We start from the raw sequence: 26,050 nt of genomic DNA, 5'->3' as shown, positions 1-26,050 counted from the left end.
AGTTCAAGTGAGTTGTCAATAAGACAATTAAAGTAGCATCGATAATGCAGCCCTGTATGTTATTATCTGCTATGCTGAATTCCAGGCTTCTGCCAAACAAAGGCAGCAGGACACAGTGACAGACCGCCATTTCCACAGGTGAAGGACATGATTTGGCAGGACCTAGGGGTGTAGGTGTAAGGACACAGCTGGGCTTGAAGCTCTGTGTGGAGAATTTGGGGTAAGGAAGGATGCGGAAGACGAGAGAATGGTTACAAGGAAAAACCAGCCATGCCTGTGTCTAAGGCAGATCAATCATTTTATATCACGTGGTCCCAGTCAATAGAAACTTGAATAAGTGCTGGCATTGACCTTATCTGACGATCAGGACTCAGAAATCAGAAAACCCAGGTTGAGAAGAGAGGAAGAAAGAAAGAAGAAGAAGAAGAGGCTAAAGAAAAACTTCGGGTGAAATTAATGAACAGGAATGAATATAGATTTAAAGAGGGTGCTATGCCAGGCACTTATGGCTCATGCCTGTAATCCCAGCTGCTCAGGAGGCTGAGATCTGAGGATCAAGGTTCCAAGTAAATTCAGGCAAGAAAGTCTGTGAGACTACTATTTCCAGTGGATCAGCAAAAGCCAGACGTGGAGGTGTGGTTCAAGTGGCAATGTACCACCAACCTTGAGCTAAAATAACCTAAGCAAGAGTGTGAGGACCTGATTTCAAATTCGAGTACACACACACACACACACACACACACACACATTTAGTAAAAACAATGTCTGTGATCTATTTGGCATTTTATTTTAGTCTCCATCACAAATTTCCATGTGATTGTTTTATAATAACTCAGAAAGTGACACAAGCTTCTTTTTCTTTCCATAATAAACAACAAGTACTGTAATAATAACAAATGGCAATGTTAATGAAAAATTATATTTTTTCTTCTAACTTAGAGGAGAGTGCCACAATAGGTAGAATAGAACACAATCAATATTTTGACAATGCCCTATTATGTGTAGCTCATTAACTTGGAAACAACAGCCTTGCTCAACCCAAAGCCCCCAAGTGTCAACAAAAGGTAGATTCTGCGTCGACTTTATTCCCGTGCATTTAGTCCTTTACAAGATATTTTCCAAGGAAAGGGACTTTATTTTTTTTTATTTCTGCAGATGTATAGATGGCATTGTATAGGGTTTTTGTCTTGGGGAACAATGAAAAAACTTTTGCCATTGCCATTTGTATTCAAGAGACTGTTCATTTCAGATTCTCCTTCAGCAAAATCATATCATTTTTTCATATATTTGCATACATGAATAAGTATGCATATGCATGTGTGAACATTCACAGACATGTCTGCCTATGCATTTGCATGTGTGAGCCTTTATACAGATGAACACTTGTGCCTGCGCATGTGTGAACATTGGCCTTTAGGCACACATGCACATGCATCTATGAATATGTACATGGACGAGTAGGTATGCACATGTGTATAAACATATTTACACATGTAAATACAGATGCATGTGCACTTAGCCAGCTATGGGTGCATATGTTAAGAATATGTATGTGTCTATGCATGAACCTGTGTGTATACCCATAGAAACATAGATGCATAATATATGCATGTGGACATACATGTATACACATGTGCACCACACATCACATGTACACTTTGGTTTGGTTTTGGAACTCAGCCTGGGCACTGTTCCTTAGCTTGTTTCCTCAAAGCTAGCACTCTACCACTTGAGCCACAGCTCCACTTCGGGCTCTATTTTTATGGATTATTTTGGATAGTGCCCTTAAACCCTTTGTTTCTTTTGCTAAAGCAATGGAAATACTTCGGCAACTTTTCTCCAAGGGTAATGATTGTATGCATTTGTTTCCATACTTTTTTTCTAGTGAGTCATTTACATTTTAATATTTTGCATGGAAGTCCCAGTGATGTGAAATACAATATGCATGCAGTTCTCTTTGGAATGTTTATAGTTATTTAATGAAATTTACTTAACCGCTTAAAACCAAATGATGAGGGAGGGGGAAAGTTCAGTTTCCAAAGAGCTCAGGACATATTTCATTTTCCACTAAAAATTAAATTTAAAAGTTGCCATTGTCATTATTTAAGTAATAAATCGAAGGGCTAAGCATGACCTGTCCTAGTAATTTTTACCTCAGAACACCATATTTGGATTGACAGATGACACAAACAACGATCTAGTTTTCCTGCCCATGTGTTCCGCTCCCCAACAGGATATATTATCTGCAAGTCCTGCTGAAAGTTGACCCAGCATAGCACCACACACCTGTAATCTCAGACCAGGAATGCAAAAGTAAGAGGATTGTGGTCCAAGCCAGCCTGAGCCAAAGCATGAGACCGTATCTGAAGCCAAAAGGTGGAAGGGTAGTCTGGGGGCATGGCTCAAGAGGTAGAGCACCTGACCAGCAAGGATAAGGCCTTCAGTTCAATTACTGAACTAAGAAACTCCAGATCCTCTCTCCTCTCACAGATCCCAGGTTGTATAAAGTCCAGGCAGCTCTAGTCACCAATCACTCAGCAATGGAGATGCATCCTGAGAAATTCATTATCTTGTCAAACATGCACTTACCCACACCCCAGTGGCCCAGGTCAACCCTGCACAAAGCCTCCTGACAGAACCGAGAGTCACGAGAAATACAGATATACAGGCTGCTGCCTGTAGCCAATTGTTTACACTCAGCTTTATGTGTGTGTGTGTGTGTGTGTGTGTGTGTGTGTGTGTGTGTGTGTGTGTGTGTGTGTATGCTAAAGTAATGATAAACAGCACCGTTGGGCATATACTCAGCCAATCACAGGGCTGTTTATCATTCTCAACCATATTCAGCTATTATGTGATACACATGAACATGTGCTCGGCTTTTATACAACCAGCATTCCATAAACATGGAAAACCACTGCATTCGCTACATGCAGAGTCTAAGAATGGGAGGATTGTGATTTGAGGCCAGCTTGAGCAGACAAGCTTGAGAGAATTTTTCTCTACTCATAGCTCGGTGCTCTGCTGTGCCCTGGTCATCCCAAGCTACAAGGGAGGCCGAGATCACAGGTTTGCAAGTCCTGGCCAGTCCTAAGCAGAAAAGATTCACAAGACTCCATCGTCACTAGAGAGAAGAAGGGCTTAGTAGCGCATGCCTATCGTGCCAGCAGAGATGGGAAAGCTCATCACGGCTCAGTCAGGCAGCCAAATGCAGAGTGAGATGCTGTCCTAAAATTCACCAGTGGAAAACGATGCCCATGGCTCACACCTGTTATCCTAGCTACTCCGAAGTCTGAGATTTAAAGCCAGCCTGAGCAAAAATCCATGAGACTCTTATCTCCCATTAACCAGCAAAAAAAGCTGGAAGCTAAATTGTGGCTCAACTGGTACAGTGCCTGCCTTGAATGCAAAAACTGAGTGAGCACCCTGAGTTCAAGCCCCAGTCACAACACAAATATAAATAAACAACCAGAAGAAAATAAAATGAATGAATGAGCCAAACATACTAGTGGCTCGGCCTCTAAGCCTATCTAGTTAGGCGGGAGAGATGGGGAAAATGTGGTTTGAGGCCAGCCTGGATATAAAAGTTTGGAACACTCCTCCTCAACCAAATGTCTGGACACAGTGGCTGGAGCCTGTCATCCCAGGCTATAGCAGGAGCACAAAGACTGGATGTTACGGATGCATGTTGTTCCAGAAACAGTAGGCCAAAGATGAGGACCAAAGTCCAGGTCAGGCCTGGCATCAAATGAGACCCAATCTTAAAAATAAACAGCACAAGCTAATGTCAGTGGCTTATGTCTGTCATCCTAGCTACTCAGGAGGCTGTGATCTTAGGATCCCAGTTTGAAGCCAGCCCAGGCAGGAAAGTCCATAAGACTCTTATCTCCAATAAACTACTCAGAAAAAGACAGAAGTGGTGCTGTGGCTCAAGTGGTAGAGGGCTAGCCTTGAACAAAAAAAGCCCAGGAACAGCACCCAGGCCCATAGCTCAAGCCCCAGGACCAGCGGTCAAAACATAAATAAATAAATAGCGCAAAAAAGGGGGCTGGTGGAGTTCTCGCTTAGCAGGTGTAAGGCCCTGATTTCAGTCCTCAATACCATGAAATAAAGAGAGAAAGAAAAGAAAGAAAGGAAGGAGGGAGGGAGGGAGGGAGGGAGGGAGGAAGGAAGGAAGGAAGGAAGGAAGGAAGGAAGGAAGGAAGGAAGGAAGGAAGGAAGCAAGCAAGCAAGCAAGCAAGCAAGGAAGGAAGGAAGGAAGGAAGGAAGGAAGGAAGGAAGGAAGGAAGGAATGACAGTGACTTGGTATCTTTGACTTTGAGTTTGTTTTTTGTTTTTGCTGTTCTTGCTTTTTGGGTGTTTTGTTTGTTTTTGTGTCAGTACTGGGGTTTGAACTCATGGCCTCATGCTCTGGCTTAGCTTTTATTTTTCCACTCAAGGCTGGCACTCCACCACTTGAGCCAAACCCCTACTTTCTGGCTTTGCTTTTGGGTCCTGGGAAAAGTCAAAGAGCAGTGCTTACCATGTTCTCACCAGGATTTTTAGCATTGTGCATGTGTGAATGAATATGTGTGTGATCAGTGTGTGTGCATGTGCACATACATATGATACATGTAATGTGTGTTTGCACACGCATGTGACCTGCCTGTCAGCGTGTGCAGGAAAGGGGCTTTACTGGAGCAGGTTTGCTTAGTGAACACTTCAGACCCCACCCCCACACCAGGATCCTCCCTGAATTCTGCCAACCCTTGAAAATGCAGCCTAGAAGCATAAGAAATCAATGAGCCAATATCTATTGATCTCCAGGTAAATAACTTCAAAGACCAGCCAGTGACAAAGAAAGAAAGTTGGAAAAAGAAAGAAAGGAAGAAAGGAAGAAAGGAAGAGAGGAAGAAAGAAAGAAAGAAAGAAAGAAAGAAAGAAAGAAAGAAAGAAAGAAAGAAAGAAAGAAAGAAAGAAAGAAAGAAAGAAAGAAAGAAAAGCCACTTATCCCTGGCTCTTCTCTTTAACCAGCACTATAAACACTAGAGCTCTGGAATGATGAGGGGGGAGGGGAATCTTTGAAATAGACAACACACTGTAAAATAACAAGTCACTGGTTATTCCTTGAATAGCTGACTTCTGGGCTCTCTAATGAATCATTTTCCCTCTTTTAATCCTGCTGTTTTTATGGGGGGGGGGGAGAGAGAATGACTCCAAACTGGTGGCTCACGCCTGTAATCCCAGCTACTCAGGAGGCTGAGATCCAGAACATCTGGTTTGAAGTTTGCCCAGGCATATAAGTGCATGGGACTCATCTCCAATTAACATCCAAAAAGCTGGAAGTGGCTCAAGAAATAGAGCACCGGCCTTGAGCTAAAAAAAAAAAAAAAAAAAAAAAAAAAACTCAGGGACAGCACCCAGGACCTGAGTTCAAGCCAAAGTACTGGCACAGAAAGGCAAGGAAAGGCAAGGAGAAGGAGAAAAGAGGGAGAGAGGAAGGGAGTATAGGAAGGAGGCAGGAAGGAAAGAAATGATTCCAATTCTACTAATAAGGAAACTAAGGCATACAAGTAGAGGAGGTAAGTTTCTAACTTGGTGCCAGCTGATGGGTCCTGAGCACCTTGTCCCTATGTGATGCTATATAACCACAAAGCAAAAGATCTTTAGGTCTCCTTATCTATAACCTTGCAGTTTTCAGCTCCATGAAACAAGTATTTTAATCACAGAAGGAGAAGGGAGGGGGGAAAGCTGTGAAAATTAAGTTATGCAAAAAAATGAATATCGACCTACCCAGCAACATGGGCCTTCCCCCAAAATAATTTAATTATCAAATAAATGCATGTGGTGACTTTCTTTCTTTAGACTGGCCCACACAGAGGAAGAGTAATACAGTAAGTAGAAATATTCGTGAAGTTTCCTCACACTAATCTAAATGTTAATGGCTGGGTGATAATTTGGATTGAATTTTTTAAAAAGGAGAGTCATATACACCCTTCAGTCCACCAAAACTTCAATGGTACACCTTCAAGAGAAATCACAGACATCAACGCCTAAATGATGTCATGTGGGGATTTTACATGGGATTCCACTAAGGTGTGTGTGTGTGTGTGTGTGTGTGTGTGTGCGCGCGCGCCAGTACTGGGACTTGAACTCAGGACTTTGGGCTCTTGCTTGACTTTTTTCATTCAAGGCTAGCCCTCTACTACTTGAGCCACACCATTTCACTTCCAGCTTTTTTTGCTGGTTTGTTGGAGATAAAAGAGTCTCATGGTCTTTCTTGGCCTAGGGTGGCTTTGGACCAGTATCCTTAGATCTCAGCCTCCTGAGTTAGCTAGGATGACAGGTGTGAACCACCAGCTCCCGGCCTGCTAATAATCTTGATTCTGAAAGAAATAAGTATTCCACCTCCAGCTTCCTTAAACCACCTGACCTCCATGGTCCCAATCCCAACCAGACAGGAGTCCATGAGTCGACTCCACTTAGAAACCCGCCTAAAACCCGCTCTGCTCTAGAGTAGCAAAACACCTATTTTATTGAAAGTGGTAGTTAGAGAGCACAATCAAAATTCCATGCTTTTACACCCTCAGTCATATCTCATGCAAAGGATGAACAAGTTTTCTTAGCACCTGCTACTACTGTGGTGGTTACAATCTATTCGTAGGTCTGAGATTTTTTGTTTTTGTTTTTCTTTTTCTTTTTCTTTTTTTTTTTTTTAATTTTTACCCACATCCCAGCCTCTGATTCAGGCAGAAAAAGAAAAAAGAAAAATAGTCCTCACAAAGATCTAGCTCTTGTCAGCTTTCTTTGAGTGGGATGTGATGATAAAGTTGCTGGTTTGGGTAAAATAAAAGGGCAGAATGTCAAATACAACCAGCAGCTCTTCCGGGTGCTGTTTGATAGCCTAATATCTGGATTATATCATTTAAGCTCACCAGACAGCCATCATTAAAGAACAAACATGCCAATAGGCCATCACTCACACACACACACACACACACACACACACACACACACACACACACACACACACACACACACACACACACACACACGCCAGATCACCAATCTCTACATCACAGGACACTGTCCTGGCAAAAGCTAATCAGATGACCAGGCCTCATGGCCAGGCCATCTTCTGTTCCAGGCTCAAAAACCACTGTATCTTAGAGTGATAATAGTTATCTGAAGAGAAAATTGTCACCCATCTATATTTGTGAACGTATTTGTAAATGTCCATGGCCTCTTATTTATTCAACTTCTTCTGCCTCCAAACTGGCTCAATAGGAGGCATTTTAAATGGAAATCAAAACTGCAAGGCTCCAAAAGCCAGGCAACCATGGCTCAGGCCTGTAAGCCTAGCAACTCAGGAGACTTGAGGGTCAAGGTTCAAAGCCAGCTCAGGTAGGAAAGACTATGAGACTCTTATCTCCAATGAATCACAAAAACCAAAAAAAGTTGGAAATGGAGCTGTGGCTCAAGTGGTACAGTGTCAGCCTTGAGTGGAAAAGAGCTCAGTCCCTGAATTCGAGCCCTAGTACAGGGGAAGGAAGGAAGGAAGGAAGGAAGGAAGGAAGGAAGGAAGGAAGGAAGGAAGGAAGGAAGGAAGGAAGGAAGGAAGGAAGGAAGGAAGGAAGGAAGGAAGGAAGGAAGGAAGGAAGGAAGGAAAGGAAGGAAGGAAGGAAGGAAGGAAGGAAGGAAGGAAGGAAGGAAGGAAATGAGGGAGGGAGGGAGGGAAAAGAGGGAGTTTAGACCCTTCTTCAATAAGAGCTGTTTCTGTTTTGAAAGATAAAATCAAACAAGCTATTTCATGACTCACATTTACATAAATCCCTCCCCGTTTGTAAATTTAAAATCCAGATCTTCTCAAAGCAACAAAATTCCCAGTTTATAGTTTTTACTTCTTTTTTGTTTCCTTTTGTGCCAGTATTGGAGCTTTGCTTGCTCAATGCTAGCTCTCTACCCCTTGAACCACACCTCTACTTTTGGGTTTTTGCTGGTTCGTTGGTGCTAACAGTCTGGCTTCAAACCTTGATCCTTAGATCTCAGCCTTCTGAGTAGCTATGATTACAGGTGTGAGCCACTGGTATCTGCCTTCTAAAAATGTCATTCAAATTAAGGCTGATTAATTTAGGGGGGGGTGTTGTTTTTGTTTTGGGTTGGTTTGGCTTTTTTTGTCGGTCATGGGGCTTGAACTCTGGGCTTGGCACTGTTCCTCAGCTCTTCAGCTCAAGGCAAGTGCTCTACCAGTTGAGCCATAGTGCCACTTGCGGTTTTCTAGTGGTTTATTGGAGATAAGAGTCTCATGGACTTTCCTGCCCAGGCTGGCTTTGAACCATGATCCTCAGATCTCAGCCCTCTGAATAGCTAGGATTACAGGCGTGAACCACAGCAGCCGGCTAATTTAGTAAATTTTTAAAGGGAAACCTCAGAGTTCTTCTATAACCCAAATCGATTTGTGTGTGAAAGAGAAAGAGAGAGAGAGGAAGAGAGAAAGAAAGAGGGAGAGAAAGAGAAAAAGAGGAGAGAAAGAGATGGAGCGAGGGAGAGAAAGACAGGGAGAAAGAGAGAAAGGGGGAGAGAGAGGAAGAGAGGAAAAGAGGGAGAGAGGATGGAAGAGGGAGGGTAGGAGAGAGGAAGAGAAGGAGAGAGAAATTTGGTGACAACGCCACACAAACACTGAACACCTTGAGGGCTCTCAGAAACCTAGCCCCAGGACAAGGCAAGGGAGGGTTAAAAAAGAGCCATGGGAGCTACAGATTGGTAGAAGAGCGTCCCTTCTGAACAGAGGCACCGAGGCTGAGCTGCCTTCCCCAGACAGCAATCTCACCTCCACCTTGATGATCAGAGACGCAGCAACACGCAACTTGGGTAATCAAAGCTGTAATGTCATGCTAGAAAACTCGCAGGTGAATGTCAGCTCGGGCCTACGGTGACCATTTTGCCTGTGTCAAAATGGCCCTTCATTTCCTCCTTGTGAAGCCACACACAATAGAACCAGGAGCAGAGGAGGGGGAAACAACCTCCTCAACCCATTTCCCTGCCTGCTTCAATTTCTGCCTCCCCACCCCCCCCCCACACCAGCTGCCCACCTGCAGACAGCTGCACTTACCGCCTCCCCAACCCTGCATGCTCTGCCCCGTCCACCCCTGTGACCTTCCCAGCCCAGCCCTCTGCCGCCAGCCTCGGGAGCCCAAACAGGCAGGGAGACGCCCTAGAGATCCCTCTACGGGCAAGAGGGATAGAGAGGTTGATTCTAGGCGCCTCCACATGCCCCTGCTCACTGCCTCAGTTTCCCTCCTGCAATTTGGGCAAAATATAGTGCCTGCCCTCTTAGGGAAGTTATAAATGACTGAACTGTCAAGTACAACGAACAGGTGCTTGAAGATGGCGGCGTGGCTCTGTTGGTAGAGCCAATGAGCAGAAGTGTCAGGTACCCAGTTCAAATCCCAGTTCAGACCAAAACATAAAAGTACTCCAAAGTAAAGGACTCTCCCAGCAGATCACCTGACACTGCTACGTGTGAGTCAAGAACCCCGCTCTCATGTTTTAGCAGGGGGGGATTGGGGGGGGGTGTCAGGTACTGGACTTGAACCCAGGGCCTGGGCGCTGTCCCTGGGCTATTGTGTTCAAGGCTAGCCCTCTACCACTTGAGCCACAGCACCACTTCCAGGTTTTTTTGTTTGTTTTTTGTTTGTTTGTTTTCATTTCTGTTTTTTGGTAGTTAATTGGAGATAAGAATCTCAGAGGCTTCCTGACCAAGCTGACTTTGAACCTCAAGCCCAGATCTCAGCCTCCTGAGTAGCTAGGATGACAGACATGAGCCACCAGCATCTGGCTTAGTTTTTTTAATCTTTAAGTAATTGTACATACAAAGGGGTTTCAGTACAACATGTCAGTTTATTGACATCACCTTTTGGGCAAAATTGGTAGGAAAAGCCAGAGGCCAACAGCTCATGCCTGTCATCCTAGCTACTCAGAAGGCTGAGACCGAAGGATCATGGTTCAAATATAGCCCAGGCTGGTAAGTCTGTGAGACTCTTATCTCCAATAAACCAAAAAAAAAAAAAGCCAGAAGTGGAGCTCTGGCTTAAATGGTAAAGAGCCAGCCTTGAGCAAAAAAGCTGAGAGGCAGTGTCCAGGCCCTGAGTTCAAGCCCCAATAGCAGCTCAAAATTTTTTTAATAATAGGAATAAGGGGTTGGAGACATGGCTCGATTGGTAGAGCACTAGCCAGTAAGTGAAATTGTCAGGTATGGAGTTCAAGTCCTGGTCTCAGCCCTAATTAATAATAATAATAATAGGAAATTTCAAAACAAGATCAAAGTTGCACATACATTTTTGGCCCAGTTCTCCTCCTCTCAGACCCTACAAGTCTTCCCTAACATGATACAGGGCCCAATCTTCTGCCCTTCCGGGGCACAGGACAAAATCTATCTCTCATGTACCTGGACAATCCCCAAGACGGCAACCAAATCAGATCTTCCTGGCTCCTTCGAAAGACCTGAGATGTGGTTCATGAGAAATCCAAGATATGATCCTGACTCCCTCTGGCAGAGGACATATACAAATGACCACAGTTATTGCTGATTGCTATAACTAGATGCCAGAATAGAGGCCAGGCACAGTGCCAAACCATGGTACCATGAGCAGGTAGAAGCCATTCCACAAGGAGAAACTGTCCTTAATTAAGACCACTGTTGAAGGGCCTTGGTCAGTCCACCTGTTACCCAGTTTACTCTAGCAAGACCCATTCAACCCTCCCACCCCCCCCCCAGTGGAGGGGTACTCTCATTTCCAGAGGTGTTGCTAGCAGGCCAGAGCCTCTGATCAGCAGTTACTCATTGTTATTCTAGGTAAAGGGTTGTTCCGAGGTAAAGAGGAAGACCAAGCTGGATGCTGGTCTACCAGCACACACCCGTCATCCTAGCTACTCAAGAAGCTGAGATAGAAAGATCGCAGTTCAAAGCCAGGCAGAAAAATCCATGAAACCATGATCTCCAACGGACCACCATAAATCTGGAAACAGAGTTGTGGCTTAAGTTGTAGAGTACTAGCAAAAAGAAAGAAAGAGAAAGAAAGAGAGAAAGAAAGAAAGAAAGAAAGAAAGAAAGAAAGAAAGAAAGAAAGAAAGAAAGAAAGAAAGAAAGAAAGAAAGAGAGAGAGAGGAAGGAAGGAAGAAAGGAAGGAAGGAAGGAAGGAAGGAAGGAAGGAAGGAAGGAAGGAAGGAAGGAAGGAAGGAAAGAAGGAAGGAAGGAAGGAAGGAAGGAAGGAAGGAAGGAAGGAAGGAAGGGAGAGGGAGAGAGACCAGAGATCTCCAATAGTTTTCACAGTGAAGCCAGCAGGCAATAGAGTTATCTGGCTTCCAGCTCTTGGCCTCAGTAACATGACCAACAGCAGACATTAACAGAAGTGAATATAAGCTAGCCAGGGAAGGCCTTGCCCATCCTAGGTACTGCAGGACCTACTTCCCTGAGTGTCTGTCTTTACTTGGGAAAAAAAAAAAAAAAGATTAAACAACTAGGTTGTGCTGGGCACCTGTGGCTCATGCCTGTCATCTTAACTACTCAAGAGACTGAGATCTAGAAGATTGTGTTGGAAGCCAGCCTGGGCAGGAAAGTCTTTGAGACTCTTATCTCTAATGAACCACAAAAAGACAGAAATGGAGCTGTGTCTCAAGAGGTAGAGTGCTAGCCTTGGGCACAAAAGTTCAGGGACAGTGCCCAGGCCCTGAGTTCAAGTCCCAGAACTGGTACCAAAGAAAAAAAGTAAATTTAAAAAAATAGAATAGAACCAAAAGGTGGCTGTGCTGCTCAGGCCACCTGAGGATAGGTGTGTTCTTACAATTTCCAGTTCTTTCCACATATTCCCACCTGGAGTCCTTCACCCTACATGCATTTACAGACTCAGATTGTTCCCAGAGGATATGATGTGGGGTGACAAGGGACTGTCTCAGAGCTGGTGCTCTTAGCAGGCAGCACCCACCCATACACTTGTACATGCATGCATCCGTGTGTGTGTGTGTGTGTGTGTGTGTGTGTGTGTGTGTGTACACACATACACACAAGCCACTGTCATCACTGAGATCCCAGCGGGGACCACTTCCTGCCTTCACTCATCATCTGCTCAGTCTCCTAAAAGACATTCATTCCTACCCAGGAGAAAACCCCCAAGCGAGCCCAGCTGTCCAACCGGACAGCATCCTACAGGACCCTGTCCCTTGTCCCCTCCTGTCCCTCTGAGACCTCTGTGGTAGCCAGAATGGCCAGCGCTGGAGAGAGCATGCAGGTAGACAGAGAAGCGACCAGCCCATAGGAAGTGGATCGCCAGAGAAAAAGAACTTCACGCCTGGATGTTCAGACTCCAAATTACCCTCACAGCCTGCAAGATACCACCCCCCCCCCCAGCGCTAGGTCACCCAAGAGGCCAGTGTCCTAGCCCAAATCTAGCCAAAAGATGTCACCTGCAGACAGAAAGAAGCCGATCTCAAGAAAGCCCGCAGAGAATAGAGATTCTGGCAGGGAAGAAACTTCAGTGTTCAACCAGGAACCAGACTTGACCCTCAGAAAAACTCACTTCTGTTTGGAAATTTTCAAAAGTCTCGTTTTCAAGAAACGTTGAGGACAAAATTGCAAGGCGATATTTCAGCTTACTTATAAGGGCTTATTAAACAAAACAAGAATAAAGCCACCCCACTAAATTCAAAGATGTGAAAAAGCTATAATTGTTCCCATTCAGACTGGGGAAAAAAATAAATCTATTTCCTTTTCTTCTTTTATGATACTCTTCTTCTTTAAAAAAAAAAAAAGTTCATCTATATTCTCGTGTGCATCATTGGCGTCTCTCTTTTCTTTTTTTTGCACACCCCCCCCCCCATCTCTCTTCATTCAAGGCACTTTAAAAACACCTGTGCCATTCATGGCTAACTTTTGAGCAAGAAGCAACCACGTTTGGAGAAGGCTATTTAGCTCTGAATTCCTTCTGGTACCAGAGAGATAAAGCTTGTCTTGCTCAAAAAAGAAAAAAAGAAAGAAAAGAAAAAAAAAAAACAAACGTAAGACGAAGCTTGGGAGTTCACTTGAATGGATCGCTGGATTTTATAAGTCTGAACTGATGGGAGGAAAAAAAAAAGGTTTTCCTTCGTTACCTAAGGCAGAATAAAGAACCTTCTCGGTCAGCCTTCTGACACTCAGCACACAATTGCTTGTTTCAGCACCAACTCTCAGTACCCGGTGGGGAATAACTATGATTCGTAAGGACTATGTGTCTCCCCCCCCCCACCAACCACCTTCCTATCCTCTGCCATAATAGGGCCATTGGCCTCTAGCTTAGAACCAGTACAGCATGACCGGCCTTCGCTGCCTGCTTCAAATCTCCCATGAAGACAACCCTCGCCAGCAGTTAAGTTGCTGAGTGGTGAGGATCTGACAACTATTCAGAACTTAAACACTCCGGGCATAGAACGAGATGGGTTTTACAGAGCACTGGTTCACGAGAATACCAATTTATTGAAGGCTTGTTCTCCAGATTTTCCATAATTACCATTTATATCTCCAGGAACCATTTCCACACCCCACCCCACCCTGTGTGCGTGGCATCAACCCCTCCCGCTCCCCCCACAACTCGGTTTTAAGGGTGAAAACACATTAAAGATTATCCCTCAGCAAATGACATAAGATACTAACCTTTTTTTCCCCTATGCCCAGATGTTAAGTTCCTTTTCATACATTTATGTAAATTTCATTTGAATAGGAAATCAAAAGAAATCCTAAAACATGATATGGATGATTTTTTTAAAAAAAAGATGAACACAAAATCCAGTTTGCTTGTATGAAACTCACAATTAGCGGACTAGAGGTAAGAAACAAATGTCATAACCTTTTTATTTTTCTTTTCCCCAAAGGCAAAGGATAGCTACAAAGATTCCTAAAAGACAAGTACCTGGTGGCTCATGCCTGTCAATCTTAGCTACTCAGGAGGCTGAGATTTGAGGATTGTGATTTGAAGCCAGCCCCAGGAGAAAATTCTGTGAAATTTCTCTCTCTGATTAACCATCCAAAAGCTACAAGAGGTACAGTGTCAGCCTTGAGTGAAAAACACTAAGGGATATTGTCCAGGCCCTGAGTTCAAGCCCCAGTACACACACACACACACACACACACACACACACACACACACACACACACACACACACACACACACACACACACACACACACACACACAGATTTTGGGAGCTGACCCACCTATGGTGTTGAACCGTCATTGGTCAGTCATAGTTGAATTTCAGTGCTACCGGATTGGGAATATTCTAGATAGTAAAGCTTTCCAAAAGTTTTCCAAACTTTGGCAAAAATAAAAAGGGAGCCTGGGGCCCAGGAGCCATGGGTGACTATATGGAGGAAATGGGGAAGTCTAAGACAGGGGCTCCAGGGTGGTACTTTGGGGAGTTGATCCTCTCCTTGTGTGTGCAGTGGGGAATCTCTAGGGTCTTTTGGTACTGCATTTGTCAAGAGGAGAGCTGGACACCGGAGCTAACATTACGGAGCAGACCAGCCAGGCGGTTAATGATAGAATCAAGACACATTTGCACTGGCCTATCAGCATGACATCATAACTAAAGCAGCCTTCTGTCTGAGCCTTGGGCTCTCTCTGAGCAAAGGCCAGAGGGCTACTGGGGTTCGGTGGGTGTGCCCCCCTAAAATTCCCTCAGCTGAAAGCTGAGTCTTCAACCCTTCTCGTCAGGGTGATGGGCCAAGCCTCAGCAAGTTTCTCAGGCTGGCCCAGCAAGCAAAAAAAAAAAAAAAAGGACTACATTCTTGAACCTCACAAGGAATTGACTTTTTCCAAAGCCCTAACTCACTGAAAATAATTAATAATAACAAGAAGACATTCTTAGATTAAAAAATAATAATAATGATCGGAGCGTCTACACAGACCTCATCTCTGTTCCAAGGAGAGCTGGCCTGTTAGTGACTGCAGCCGCGTCTTTGCTCTATGATTGATGGTATTTGCGACACAATTGTCAATCTGTGGGGGGACCCCGGCTTTAACACAAACAAAAAAAAGAAAGAAAAAAACAGGGGAGGGGGGAGAAGAAACAAAACCTCCAAGCTGTAGAAATAAATAATGCTAGGGAGAATGGGACAAGTAAAGAAGGTCCCTTCTTGTTTGGGTTTTGGGGTTTCTCTCCTTCCTTATAATGCACAACTGACCACACACACACACACACACACACACACACACACACACACACACATACACACACACACACATATAATCACACATGAGGAGAGACACAAACCTTAGAATAATAAGGGAAAAAAAGCATTTGGCGACAAGCCATACTGGCAGCAAGGCGCTCTCTCTCTCTCTCTCTCTCTCTCTCTCTCTCTCTCTCTCTCTCTCTCTCTCTCTGTCTCTCTCTCTCCCTCGCTCTCTCTCTTCTCCACCCCCCCCTTGAATGCTGGTTCTCTCTCGATCGCTGGATCACCCAGTGGATCACAGCTCAGCCCTCCACCTCCGTCGCTCAGCAGGGGACCAATTCCTCCCCGCGATACCCCAACTCCACCACAAGCATCTCCCCCCCCCCCCGGACAGGATCGCCCCCTGTCTCCACTCAAGCTACAGGTAACACGCGTGGCTCGAACAACCTCACCTGGATAGGCAAAAGTCAGCGGAGACAGAAGAGCAAAAAGTTGTGCGTGCAACCAGTCCGGGGCCAGCTCCAGAGTCCGGGGCCGTGGATGACAGCGCTCCCCCGATTAACCCGCCTGCCGCTCTCACCCGAGCGAGCCCCCCGCCCCCCCCCCGCCCTCGCCCCGCCCGGGCCGGGCTGCGCGGCGCACCGCACCTCACCGGCCCAGCCTGGGGCGCAAACCTCTGCAGACGCACGGCGGACCACCGACCACAGGACACTTACTTGAAACTTGCTCTCTGTCTCTCTCTTTTTTAAAAAATGAGTGTGCGGGTCGGATCGTGGCGGTTTTCACTTGGATTTTCAAACAAGTTTCATGGAGGAAGACAAGGAGAGGCGGTAAAAAAAAAAATCCAATTATGCAAATGGATCCCGATTGGGAGGCGCGCGGTTGGGTCTGACGCGGCTACTGTACGAGTTTTCTCTCTGTCTGTCTCTCTCTCTGAGCGAATCACCCCCTACACACACCCCACACCACCCCCCTTCCATACACACACACACACACACACACACACACACACGCACGCACACACGCACCCGGAATGGATAGATTGATGGGGGGCGCGTCAGAGCTGCGCCAGGTTCCCGGCCGCGGGAGCATCCTGAAGTTAATTAAAGCGGTAATGTCCCCTTTCCCCACGACCCCGCTTAGCCTTCACCCTCCAACCCGACCCCCCAGCGGGGGAGGGGGAGGGGGGACCCCACACGCCTCTCGCCCCTGTTTTTCTTACCGTCCCCTCTCTCCCCCTCTTTCTCCTCCCCCCTCCTTCTTTTCGCCTCTTTAAGTCGCTTGCCTTCCACTCCGAGAACAACGAACAAAGATCTGAGTGATGAAAGGCCAAAAATTTTTTTTCAGTCCCCCCCCCACTCCCCCCACTTTCCAACCCCAGCAGGGAAGAGCAAAGGCGGCCTTCAAACTAAAACAAAACCAAACAAAAAATAAGAAGAAAGGAAAAAGAAATGTAGTTGATCGTAACAAACTAGACCGTGCGTTCCCACTTTAATCCCCCCCCTGACACCCGCACGCACGCGCGCGCACCCCACCCCAAGTCCACGCGCGAAGCTCTGGGGGGATTCTTGGTGGGGGCGGGGAACTGGGGGGGGGCCGGTTGCGCTTTAGGCCTGGGCGCGCAAAATTGGCCCAGGGACTTAGGAGAGCATGGGGGACAGCAGGGGGAAGACGGGGAACAGGAGGGGTGGCGCTCACGGAGGCTCAGATGGCTTCCTGGGGTGCCCCCACCCCTGTCTGGCCCTCCTGACACGCGCGCGCGCACACACACACACACGCAGTCCCCTCCCCGCGTCCACACCGACCAGCCGGCCCCGCTCCGGCTCTACCCGCGGGCATGGCCGGATGCGCTCAGCAAACGCGGCCCCTGTCGGATTTCTGCTCAAACTGCAGAGCGGCCCAGGGCGGCTGGCTGGCATTTATTTTATTTTATTTTCTTGCCTACAAGAAGGCGCGAAAGAGGTCGAGCCCCAGGTCGGTTCAGCCTGCGCTCTACCCTGCCCTGCCTGGAGCCCTAATCCCACCCGTGCGCACCTCCTTTCCCCCACCGACACAACCAGGCGCCCCCCTCCCCCGCGCGCCCCTGTCCCTGCCCGGAGCCCACCATGCTCTACCCGCAGGCTAGGCCCAAGCGCTCCGCCGCCGAAATTTTCTGCTTTTAAGTGAAAAAAAAAAAAAAAAAACAACTAAAGAGGCTGACAAATCAGGTCCCCCAGCGCACAACAAGCTGGCAAACAGCCACCAGGGCTGAGACCCCACCCTGCCCGCCCCCCACCTGTGCCCCACCCCAGGCCTCTTCCCCAAGCCACCCACTAACCTTAACCTCCTGCCCCTCCATCATTCCGGTGGAGAGGCAGAAGGGGGGAAGTGAATTACTCTCCAAGAGGCTGGCCGCAGGCGTCAGCCACAATCCTGGAGTGACACATAGAAAAGGGAGCAGACACTTAACTTTCCACCTGTGCTCCCCACCCCCCCCAAAAAAGCCCCGCCTGGAGTTTCCTCAAAAGTGTTTAAGGGGACACAAGGGAATACATATTTGCGCTCTCTCTCTCTCTCTCTCTCTCTCTCTCTCTCTCTCTCTCTCTCTCTCTCTCTCTCTCTCTCTCTCTCTCTCTCCTCTTCTTTAATTTCTGGGGCACTATGGAGGTTCCTAAACCTTCCTTCACATAGCCCTAATCTATAAAGATATCTACATTAAAAAAAATAATTGGCAAAACGGCAACAGATGGGTAGGCAAGTCAAGATCTTTACTACTCATCAAAAAAAAGCTCTCCTCTTCTTTCTTTTTATATTTTTATTTCTTATTATATCTATATTTTTGTTAAAATATATCCCCAAGTCCTGCCTACACCTGTTCCCCCCCCCCTTTAATTCATCTTCAAAAACAGAATGTCTTCAAGCAAACAACAACAACAGAAAAATTAAAGATTGTTAACAGTGATCATTTGTCTCTCAGGTCCTAGGTTCTTAGCTGGGACGGGCAAGGATATATTATCCCCTAAAGTGCGCTTTTCCCAGACAGACACCCCCCCTCCCCCAGACCCTTGCTGGCCTCTCCTCCCTCCCCTCCCCACCCCCACTCCACAGTCTAGGCGCTGATCCGCCCCACTACTCCAGCTGGGGGACTGGCCAGCTACAGAACCTGTTACTTATTTATTATTTAGGCTGTTTTCTGTGGCTCCCTGTTGTTTCTCTCCCTCCCCCCAAGAATAAAACCTCATTTCTGGGGACCTGCACCCCGGGCTTGGGCAGGGACTGCGGGTCGGCCAGCCCAAGCGCTTGAGGTCTGCAGCTGGCCTTTTTTTTTAAGGGTCACAGGTTCGAAACCCCCACCCCCACCACGACACAGTAGCCCAGGCCTCTCTCTTTCTCTCTCTCTCCTTCTCTCTTTTTTTTCTCTCTCTCCCTCTCTCCTCTCTCGGCCTCGCTGAGCTTCCAGGGTTCAGAACACACAAAATGGCAGGTCTCAGAAGCCCTGGGAAAACCCTAAGTTTGACAAACTGTTAAGCATCAGCTAACTTCGATTTTAAAAAAAATCACAAATGACTCTGTATCCCCCAACGCCCGGGGGACCCCGAATCTCTCACCGAGGGAGGGGCGGGCATCGGGGTGCGCAATCGCCCCGGGGTGGGGTGAGGAGGGGGTCCCCCCCTACAATCCCTGCCGACGAGAAAATGAGGGAAAGTCACTTGCGCAAAGTTTTCAGAGCCCGGCTCCCTTCTCCTCCGGCGGCTCCCGCCCCCTCACCCCCCCCCCACACCCCCACACCCCGCTTTGAAAGTTTCCAAGGCGGCGGTGGCGCGCGGGCCGGCCGGGGGGCGGCGAGGGGGGCGCGGGGTTCGGGGGAGGAAGCTGGGGCGAGGTGGTGGGCATGGGGTGAAGCGAAGCGGGGGTCCCGTCCGCGCCGCTCATGCACTGGGGGGGACCCCCCCATCCCACGCCCCTCCCCATCTGCTTTTCTTCAAAGTAACGGTCCCGGGCCGGGACTGCAGGCGGGGCCGCGCGGCGGCTCGGGGCTGGGGGGCGCGGGTCCTGCCCGCCTCTGAAGTTCTCCAAGCGCCATTCGTGCCACGGCGGGGCCGCTGCTTCTCCCGATGGATTTGATTTTATCCACCCCCCCCCCCCCGTCTCTTTCCACCACCTCGGCTGACAGCTCTCTCTCTCTTTGCCAACGTCACGCGCACGGATATTTAATTAGATCGTAATTTTTAGTATTTTTATACATATATGTAATTTTTAAATCGCGATCGGGCCAGAAGGAAGCTGGGGGAAGAAGCGCCAGGCCTTGCCGGGATTGAAGGGGGGTGGTGATGGGGGGGCGGGGGGGGGAACCGCAGGAAGCGGAGGGGCGCTCGCCAAGAGTCCAAACTCACTTTGCCACCTACCGGACATCGCAGCCGAACCCCCCCTCCTTTACCCTCCCCACTGCCCGCCGGCCGTGCGCCCCCCTCCACCCGCCCGGTGCGTCCCGCTCCCCACCCAGCCGCCGCCGCGCCCCGCAATCCCCATCACCAACAACCCCCCCCGACACACACACACACACACACACACACACACAGACACACACACACACACACACGCCCCGCGCGCGCGCCCCCATCTTTGTTTTCCTTACCTTTAAACGTTGCGACGCGGGCACGGAGAGCAAAGTCGGGCACGTAAACGGAGCGTTGTAAAAGATTGTGTTCAATGAATAATGAAATATGTCCACATGATTTGACTTGATCATTTTCCCCGGGCTGCGAAGAGGGGGGAGCGGGGTGGGGGGCGGGCGGTGGACGGGTCCCCAAGCTGGTGCGCCTCCTCGCTCACCCCGCTCGGCTGAGCCCCGCGAACTGTCCCCCCATCCAGCCCCGAGGACCGCAGGCTCCGTTTCTAATCAATCTGGGTGTTTTTTTTTTTTAAAGAATCACCCCATTCCTTGATAACTCATTATCCAAACCCAATAGACAACCCCCAAACCCCGACTTGCGTCTCCTCCCCCCCCCCAATCCCCTCTATCTGGTAGGTGAAATGTATTGTACCATTAAAAAATGCTTTCCATTGTCGCCCTGGCTTAATTCACAGCAACTAGATAGGTCTTTCGGCATTTAGCTTTGATGAGCCAGAGACTGAGCCCTTGATATAATAATCTACAAAGAATGGTGTGTGATCGTCCATTTTTTTCTCTCTCTCTCTCCCCTCTCTCTCTCTCTCCCTCTGTCTAGTAACTAAGAAACCATTTAACACAGCTCAGCTTGCTTCTGACCTTGACTCCCTGTAAACATACTTATTAAAATCTATCTATTCTCCAAGAGCTGATTCTGATTGTCAGAATGGAGCGGCGACATACATCAACCTCCGTTGGCTTGTCTGGACTTTGCATTCTTGCCTTTGACTAAAGAATTTTTTTTTTTTTATCCAGCCAAGAGGGAAAGAGTGATTACCGAGAGAGAGCGAGCGAGCGAGAGAGCGATCGAGAGAGAGAGAGAGAGACGGGGAGGGGAGAGAGGAGGGGGGAAAAGCCAAGCGTAATTCTTACCTGTTCCTCAAACTATTTAAAGTCTGTCTCTTATTTTTTTTTCTGGAAGAGGAAAGGAGAAGAAAAAAAGCAAAACTCCTGGGTGAATGGTGGTGGAGGGCTGGACTCGGAGAATCAGTCAGAGCCGGGCTGGCGTGTAAGGGAGTCATCAGTGATCAAATGACGTTGATTTCGTGCTGTAACCTTGTGGTGTATTTAATGTAAATAAGACAGTTTTGTTGCCAGTCCTCCTCGCCATTCAAACACACAGAGGTCCTCAGCCTCACTGCGCCTGTGCCATTTAGAGGCGACTTTATTTACCGACACTATTTAGGAGATCATGATGATTTCTAAAACAATACTAGTGCCAAATGATTATGAAAATATGATTTTAATTAATCACGTAGTAGGCAGGGAAATTAGCATACGGTAATTAAACTTCCAGAAGAAGAAGAAGAAAGAGAAAGAAAGAAGAAAAAAAAAACACAGGTTCTCTGCCTTATGGGTCTAGAATAATCTCACCACTCGGTGGTCCCCAGGACTTAATTATCAAACAAAATAACTTTTATTTTTTTTAAGACAACTTTGTAAGACTGATTGTCAAGGCAAATGTGTTGTTGTTGTTGTTGTTATTTTCTGGGGTTGTTTTTTTCTTTTCTTTTCTTTTGGGTAGTCTAAGCTGGGGTAACAAGGCAGAGATTTCAATAGGGTTTGAGGTCGGATTTCTTTGGAGCAAAGGGGAGGAGGGGTGGTCGAGGATGGGGGGGGAGAAGCTGAATAATGCAATTATGGATTCTCTATCCTAGAGCTGACAAAAAGCTAGTGCCTCAAAAGCCTCTTTGTTATGGGATTATATAATGATCCTGGTGTCATTATGGGTAAAAAAAAAAAAAAAGGAGAGAGAGAGACAGTAAAAAATAATAAAAGAAAAAGCTCCCCCCCCATGCACCAATGAGAAGCTTGTTTTAAAAAGAAAAGGCTAGCATGTGACGCTGGGTATGTTAATAGCAGAAAGACTGGATCCTAAAGAGTTGACAAAGACTGATACAAGAGGGAAAAAAGGAGGGAGGGAAGAAAAAGAGGGAGCAAGGGAGGGAGGGAGGAAGAGAGGGAGGCCTATGTTGTGCCTGATTAAGTAGAGATGGAGACAGATTGATTATTCCAACTGCCAAGACACCCACCGGGATACTTAAAAAAAAAATTACTGATTCAGGTAAGGCTTGTTCTAGCATGTCAGAACTGAGTTTTGTTCCCACAGATGACTGGCAGGTTTGAGACACTTCTGATAACAAAAGCAGAGCTAGAGAAAAAGTTTACCATCATCTGTCAAGTGGGACAATGGTAAAAACTTATCTACAGAACTACCAGGCACCTAGCACTAGCACTGTGCCTAGGTACCTACCTGGGCTTGGTGGTCTTTGTCCCAGGTACACTGTGAGTGGGTACCTAGCTTGATCTGAAGCTTGAAACTTGAGGGTACTGTTCTGAGAATCTCTCTCTCTCTCTTTCTCTGTCTCTCTTTCTCTCTCTCTCTCTCTCTCTCTCTCTCTCTCTCTCTCTCTCTCTCTCTCTCTCTCTCTCTCTCTTTCTCTCCTCTGCTACTTTGCTACTTCAGAGAGATTGTTCAAGTCCTCCCAAATCTCTGCAGTTACCTGTGTGTCTGTGTGTTCATAGATGCATCCGCGCACGTGTGTGCGCATGTGTGTGCTTAAATCCTCTGCCTGCCCCCAAAAGAGTTTAGAAATGAAGTCCACATTTTCCAAATCTGACTTGTCTGAAATTCTCTTTGAACAAATTCCAAAATACAAGGACTTTTTTTTTCTTAACCCCCGCCTCCCTCCCCTCCTGGTGTAGAAATTATCTTTACCATCTCCTCTAGATTCACCATCTCTATGGGTATTGATAGCCCAGCCAGTGGGGTGTTCTTTATTTCAATTCTTCGTGGATCAACTGATTATGCCCTGTCGTCTTTTGAACCTGTTATTGTAAAGTCAAGTGATTTTTTTTTTAATGTGACGGCTCGGACAAAGAGGTTAGCAGGGCCCAGAGCAGGTCCAAAGGAAGTAGCCATATGGGCTTGGGGAAAAGGCATTTCTCCCCGCTCCTCCCCCCCCCCCATTCCTAACAGAATGGAGAGTGTGTGTGATTATCTGCTTTTAACCCTCCAGATACTAGAAAGGCAGGCATGCAGCTGTGCCACGCAACTTGGCATTACCCAGAACCAGAGTGGGTGCAGTGAATGAAAACAGCCTTGGAACCCTTGTAATTTGGGAGTGAGGGGGTTTCCCAGGGCTAGTGGGACCTCAGCTGATATTCTCTATGTGGTCTGGATCAACTAAGCAAGGACAACTGAGGAGAAGAGGACCAAGCCCCCCCTGCTGCGGCCCTGCAGATGGCTTTCATCAAGGGTTCGCTGGCGCCCCCTGTCGGCCACACTGCACTCTTCATCTCCTCCAGCCCTGGCCCCGGAGCCGGCAAAGGGCGAGGCCCTGGCTGCAGGGAAAATCCTTGGTGAGGGCAGAGAGGGCACTGGGCAGGGAGTGGGAGGCCTGGGACCCTCCCCTGAAGGAAAACAGAGCCCCGACTTGATGTGACTAAAGCAGAGCAGGGGAGTTGTGTGAGTGTTCCACCCCTTCAAGTTCTGGGCCAACTTGAGAGCCAATCTGTGGGTCTCAGGTGCTTGCTTTCCCCCTACTTTCTCCCCCTGTGTAATGGAATTTGTTTTTCCTTATCTCCACCTGTCAGCATCTCGAGTAACAAGTATCTGATCCCCTCCAGGCTCCTACCTTGAAAATAATACTTCTCACCCCCAAAAGATTTGCTCTGACCTCTGTCGTTCTTCTCTCAACAGTGGCCGTGATACCACACACTGGTGGCTCACGCCTGTCATCCTAGCTACTCAGGAGGCTGAGATCTGAGGATCACAGTTCAAAGCCAGCCCTGGAAAGTTCCTGTGGCTCTTATCTCCAAATAACCACCAGAAAACTGGAAGTGGAGCTATGGCTCAAAAGGGTAGGGCATTAGCCTGGAGCAAAAAAAAAAAAAAAAAAAAAAGCTCAGGGACAGCACCTAACCCCTAAGTTCAAGCCCCAGGACCGACCCTCACCCCCCCCCCAGAAAAAAAAAGTGACAGTGAGTTATGGAATGTTAGCAAGGAACTTCTTTAAGATGCCTTTCCTGTCCTGGAAGCCCGTTTTGTTTGTGTGTTTGTTTGTCCCTATATGGGACTTGAACTCAGGTCCTGGATGCTGTGGCCTAACTTTTTCATGCAAGGCTAGTGTTCTACCACTTGAGCCACAACTCCACTTCTGGACTTTTGTAAGGTTATGGAGACAAGAATCACACAGACTTTCCTGCTCGGGCTGGCTTCAGACTAGAATCCTAAGATCTCAGCCTCCTGAGTAGCTAGGATTACAGAGGAGGGAGGAAGGATGAAGAGAAGGAGGGAGCAGAAGAGAAAGAGAGAAGGAAAAGGAGGAAGTGAGGAAGGTAGGACTGAGGAAAAGAAAGAAGGGAGGGAGGGAGGGAAGGCAGGTAGGCAACCAGCCATACCTCTCTTTTAGCAACAGTCCTTGTCTCCCCTTTCTGAGAACACCTGGGTGGAAAACCTACATCAGCTTTCAGCCAATCAGCCTATCACATTTATCCAGAGACTAATAGGATGAGAACTAGACACATGACCTGTGCCGTCCAACCAGAGTTAAGCTCAGATTTTTTTTTTAATAGGCAAGCTCCATCCATCTCTCCTTTCGCGACCAGAGCAGAGATCTCTGGCAGAGACTGACAAAGTGAGCCAGAGAGTGGTATCAGCCCAGCCGGGGACAGAAGAGAAACGGAGAAATAGCCTTGGGATCCTTGTAAGAGCCCTAAATCCCACCCCGCACTCTTCTACTTTGTCCCTAGGTAAAATGTCCTTTTACTTGATTCAGTTAGCTCTGGATTTCCTGTTCCCACCATCACCACCACCAAATGGCACTTGATAAACTTAGCCCACGACAAGAACAAGGAACGCTTGGAGTTCAGAAAACAAAGCTAAGACAAGAAGCTAAAAGGCAAGAGTGTGACCTCCCTAGATTCTTCTCACCAGACCAGCAGCCGGAGAACGTGCTAGAATTTTCTGAAAACTACAGAACTTGGGGGAGGGGTAGAACAATAGAAGAAAGTTGGTAAAATACAGTCATAATATTCAATGTGCCTATGTGAAAATCAGACTAGGAACATTGAGGGGAAGGGGGAGGGGTTGGGAGAGCTGGGAGAGATGGAGGGAAGGGGTGACACTGATCAAGATGCATTGTGCTCACAAGCCGACATGTTGAACTGAAACCCTTTTGGATAACTGAAGATAGTAAAATGATAACTTTTAAAGCCACAGGTGTGCTTTGCTTTGCTCTCATCTCTGTTCTAGGAAAGATGCTTTTTTAAAATAGAATTGTGTGGTTATTATCAAGGTATTATACAGAGGCGTACATTTCCTAAGTCAGGTAATTAGTATGTTTCTTTTTTGGACAGTAACCACCCCTTCCATCACTATCCCTCAGTTTCCCCCTCCCATACCTGCCCACAAGTCCAGGAAAGATGTTTTAAAGTTGATTTTTTTTTCATTGTGACTTCCTGAACTGAAAGAGCTGGTTAGTTATCGCAGGCCACGATGTCTTCTGTAAATAATCAAGGGCCAGCCAAGCGCTGGTAGCTCACGCCTGTAATCCCAGCTACTCCAGAGACTGAGGTCTGAGGACTGAGGTATAAAGCCACCTAGGGCAGGACAGGACTGGAGTTTGGCCTTGACTCTACTTTGAAGGGATGTGTAAAGTTTATCATGAGAAACCATAGGAACCAAATGCCAAAAAAGAAACAAAAAAATTTCAGAAGAAGATTGCAGTAATAATCTATAGCTCATACACACAAGCTAGTCCATATAGATTGGCCTGAAATCCTAGCTACTCAGGAGGCTGAGATCTGGGGATCGTAGCTCAAAGCCAGCCTACTCAAACAAATCTGTGAGACTCAAACTCCAATTAATTAATGAAAAAAAAAACCTGGAACTGGAGTCATGGCTCAAGTGGCAGAGTGCTATTTAACAAAGCTGAAAGAGAGTGTAAGGGCCTGAGTTCAAGCCCTAGTACTAGCAAACACACACACACACACACACACACACACACACACACACACACACACACACAGAGTTGCAGAGTTTAAACAGAAGAAAAAATTTTAGATGTTCCCAAATAAATTGTTTAAATAAATTATGTTGCATCCTTTTGATAGAACATTCTGTAGCCATAAAATCATGTTTCCCAAGAATATTTATTGACATAGGATCTACGTTGTGCTGCAAGGTTAAAAAACAAAAGCAGGACACAAACATTTGTA

The 26,050-nt window shown here is 47.0% G+C and overlaps 1 protein-coding gene across 8 annotated transcripts in view; it reads right to left on the bottom strand.

The window, feature by feature from the left end:
• The window catches only part of Znf536 (zinc finger protein 536), a 456,162-nt gene extending 435,375 nt beyond the window's left edge, over positions 1–20,787 (bottom strand). For 3 of the 8 annotated variants that reach the window (XM_069998524.1, XM_069998529.1, XM_069998530.1), the window contains exons 1-2: positions 20,702–20,787; positions 19,796–19,919 (exon numbers count right to left, since the gene is read on the bottom strand). The gene's annotated coding sequence lies outside the window, so the exon portion shown is untranslated. Of the gene's footprint in view, positions 1–15,632; positions 15,708–15,896; positions 15,982–19,795; positions 19,955–20,701 lie in introns of those variants that run through there. The other 5 variants (XM_069998526.1, XM_069998531.1, XM_069998525.1 and 2 more) reach the window with 5 other exon arrangements.
• Positions 20,788–26,050: the final 5,263 nt, after the last annotated feature.

Source organism: Dipodomys merriami, unplaced genomic scaffold (assembly GCF_024711535.1).
Source record: "Dipodomys merriami isolate MVZ:Mamm:240054 unplaced genomic scaffold, mDipMer1.0.p SCAF_52, whole genome shotgun sequence".
Classification (NCBI taxonomy): Eukaryota; Metazoa; Chordata; class Mammalia; order Rodentia; family Heteromyidae; genus Dipodomys; species Dipodomys merriami.
Note: the sequence above shows the minus strand (reverse complement) of the source record. Positions and strands in the feature narration are given on the sequence as shown.